Raw genomic sequence first — 4,378 nt, 5'->3', positions numbered from 1 at the left:
TGACATTATTATATCGAATATAGTCAAATTGTTTTAGTTTCAAAGAATTTATAACGTTTTTACTATTTTGAGTCTGATGTGTTACTTTTTTTAGTCATTTATTTATGTTCGATATAATAATCATAAATTTAAATAGGTAATTCTTCTCTAATAACGAATATTGCAGATAATAAAAAAAAACATATATTAGAAAAAAAAGAACAATAAAGATCTTCTTTGTATTGGGGCATTCAGTAGGAACAAGAGCAAAGGATCACACATGGTTCACTTAATTCCAAGACTAATAATATGTCCAGTATTTTGTTGATAAAATTAATATGATAAGCTTTTAGCCATTATTTGGACAATACTAATATTTTATCATTAATGTGGTATTCTGTGTGAATTATTTTTATAGATGCTTTTTAGTTCGCGTCACTAGTATAAAGCAGAGAGAATATACTACTAGGATCTTACCTTGAGATACCCCCCATCGTATTTTTTTAATTATGTATATTCATATTCTTGTTTAATTTTGAGTAATCTATTGGAGATATATAATGTTATTATCTCTATATACTATATTAAAAGTATTATATTAATTTCTATATCAAATAGGCAAGCTAAATTTAATTGAAACCTTACATTACGTCTAGAAAATAATGCAGAACAAAATTTCTTTTTCTTCCAATTAACGTTTAAAAATGTTTGTTGTTCTGTGGAATAGGTTGATTGTTGATATTTTTTTCTGAAAACAAACTGGTATTCCTCAATTAGGTTATTAAGATCGCTTATTGGTTTTAGTCCCTTGTGTAATATTTTCTCCGTGCTTTGCTGACATTGGTCTGTATAGTTTAGAATCATTTAGTGCTTTACCCGATTTTAGGTTATTATCAGTAATTAGGGGCATAGTTAGGACGAGTCTTTGGTCGGGAGTATGTATTTTTGATTTACTAGAGAGGACTCTGTGCTTATTGTCCCGGATCCATATTCCATTGCGGGATATCAGATGTTAGACTCCAGAATGAGTCAAAAAAAGCTGATAGCCTAAGTAAATTTCTTAGTTTATCGCCATTCTCTTCTTTTAGACTCGTTATTTTTAGACTGGACTTCAGTAAGTGGTGTTGAAGTTCGGAAAGCTTTCCCAATTACATGCCTTACACGTTAATTTGTTATTACAGCTCAATTCCTGAAGTGGTTCTTTTGGTTTAGTTGTAGTTAGTCTAAATCCCTGGTTTATATGTTTAGAGTTGAAGTCTCGTCATATACGGCATGGTTTGATATACTTCTTTTGGGGTTAAGTTTAGCTGAGATACTTTTGCGTATAATTTGTTATTTTTTAAAACGTTTAAAACTATATTTTTTTGAATGCGAGTTAATTTATGTTGCTCTTGTGGCATATGTAAAAAATGAGAAGTTGAATGTAACTCTCTTTCACACGCGTCATCTTTAAGAACTAAAAGTTATTAATTCAGCAAAAGATGCCACTTTTTCTCCTGTATTACTGATTTCAATACTTGAACTTCTGCAGTACGAACTCTATCATGCAGAATTTGCCTCAGCCTCAAGATCTGTATAAGCTAATATAGCGCTATCATCAGCAAATATTGAACGCCATATTGTTTTTATAGTATATTAAAGCGCAGGTTATGTAGAAGTTTGATGGATTCATTGAATAAACTCAGAGTATTATTGTAAGTTTTATCATAAATCTGACGTAATGATTTTAAAAAATAATTTTATTTGATGAACGCCATCATTCTACTCTATTCAGCATATTAAAATATCTATGATTTATGACTGCTTATTCATCTTAATGTGTAGTTCAAACCGAAAAATTCAGAAAAAAGTCTAAGGATATTATACTGAACAACTTCAAATCGTATATTACTCAGTAAAGTACTTAAGAAAATTAACTCTATTAATGAAGATGCGTCTCTTAAAGAGTTATATATTTAGCGCTCTCTATTCTTTATTATCTTTTTCGCGGTATTATTTATCTATCTGACTTTGAAATTACGTTTCAACTTCGATAATCACTTAACTATTTGAATCAAGGTTCTTTTCCTGGAACACTTTTTTGAGGTCTGTTTTCAGCGGCGACCAAATCAGGATTATAAAGTAAATAATTCAATAATTAATAGGGTTTATTAAGTTGAAAATAATGCAGCATTTTCCATTTTGTCAGGTTGGTATGACATCTCGGGTGTGTTATATGTGAGACATCGGCTTATTGCATATATATATATATATATATATATATATATATATATACATATGTATATGTATATATAGGGTATAGATAAAGTAATATGACCACTCCATATATATATACAATTTTATATGGCTTTGATATACCATTTGGTTCTGAAACAGCTATAACTCTTCTCAGAGTTTATTAAGAATTTGCAGAGAGCGTTGTCACATAATTATACCAAGAATTCGTTAATTGTTTCAGTGATGTTGGAGACAGAAATCTATTACTCATCCTCTCCTCGAGAACTTCTAATAATTGTTCAATTATGTTGAGGTTTGGCGATTACGCTAGCTAGAGAAAATGTTTGATGATATTCTGATGATGTCCACAAATAAAGATTGAACCTTTTTGGGTGTGTATATCGACGCATTATTATTTTGGAATATGCTAGTGTTTGGCAGCAATGTACTAATCGTAGTAAGAAATTCATCATTGAGGATGTCGAGATATTAATTCGCAGTAACCCAGCTAGTGAAGTGAATGAGAGAATAAGCTGCCCAAGTGGACACCCAAATCATAATGGAACATTTTCCGTATTTGGTTGTAGGAAGCAGGCAGTCCTAAACGTACATTTCTTTTGAGATTCTCTGTACAAAAACCTGACCTATTGTAGAAAATAATTTAAAAGATGGTTCATCGGACTTTAACACATTATTTCAATCACAAAGTGAGCAGGTTTTCTGATCGTTGCACCACTTCTTTCTCAGTGAAGCGTTGGCTTCCGTTATAAATGTTGGACAATGGCAGTTTCTGCGTGAATGTTAGCTTGGTGGAGCTCTCTCAGTTCTGTTTCTGTCGAAAGAGTATTACTAAAGGAAGTGTTGAGTTATTGCCGTGACAGTTTTATCTTTTTGAGTTTTTAACTTATCTGGCTACAATCCTATATCTGGTCGGTCTTTGTCTGTCAATTTTGGTTTGTTATTTCTCATGTTTTAAATATTTTAGCTTGTTTGGCTGTATTATTATGAATACTATTGCTAGTAAACCTACCTAGAAAACTGGAAATATATTCTACAAGTCTTTGTACGTAAACTAAGCAGTACATAGACGTCGCATTATTTACATTGACGCAGTGTTACCAACACGAAGCAAGATGTGCTATATTCTTTGGTTTCATGCTATTTTAAATATCACCTGTATACTGATATATGAGTATGCTGTTGATCATAATTTATCTGCAAATTGTTTTGAATTTGCAATTTTATAGCAGCTTATTGTCCGATAAATTTTAAAATCCATAGCGAAATATTGATTCCATTCGCGACCCGAACGAATGGTAAATTTTCGTTATAAACAATTTCCTACCGTTTTATTCGCTTAGTGTATAACAATATATTTCGTCCGACCCATAAATTTAACTCTTTCCGTGCGTACGAGAGAGCGCGAGCGTGTCTGTGTGGGTGAGTGTATTTTTTCCCTCCGGGTTAGGTTCGATATTTTATCGAGACTTATTTATATTTTCCGAATATGGACCGTCCAAATACAGAAAAAAACGCATAGTTTCACTCATTAGGTCTTTTAGAAAAAAGTTTAACCATGTATAGGGATTTTATTGAGTCAAACTATCGTTTGATATTCTATTTTTTACAATTTTGTCGGGTCAAACGTTTAAAATTACATCACGGATGAAAAAGGATGATGTCAAAATACGTTAACAAAGTTTCCGTCCTCTATTGGGGTCACTTTTTATCAATACATTTTTTTTTAATATAGAGAGATATTCAATTTTTTATCGACAGGTGTCTGCAATATTAAAAAAAAAACAATTCACTTCAGGGAATACCAAGCAAATATGATAATAGATGCAAAGTCCAGTTTAACTGTTGCAAATACAAAACAATCTTTTTAAATTAATTGTATATCATACAATTAGTAATATAAAATCGTATGTTCTATATGAATTAATTTACCGTACATTTCCTCTTTCAACGTTTTCAACTAAATCTTTCTCTCACTTCCACCTTACTGATCGAATATTCTAGAATCACCAAATGTGCAATAAATTTATATTTACTATTGGTAACTTTTTATCTAGAATATTTCATGTTATATTTCATATTCTCTATAATATATCTCTATAGAAGTGGACGACTTTATAGCAATCTAGGAATTAGGAAAAGCCGAAATTAATTTTTCTGCAAT

This window comes from Rhynchophorus ferrugineus, unplaced genomic scaffold, assembly GCF_030347505.1.
Source record: "Rhynchophorus ferrugineus isolate W39M unplaced genomic scaffold, kcgeb_rfMv2 rfM8, whole genome shotgun sequence".
NCBI lineage: Eukaryota > Metazoa > Arthropoda > Insecta > Coleoptera > Curculionidae > Rhynchophorus > Rhynchophorus ferrugineus.
Note: the sequence above shows the minus strand (reverse complement) of the source record.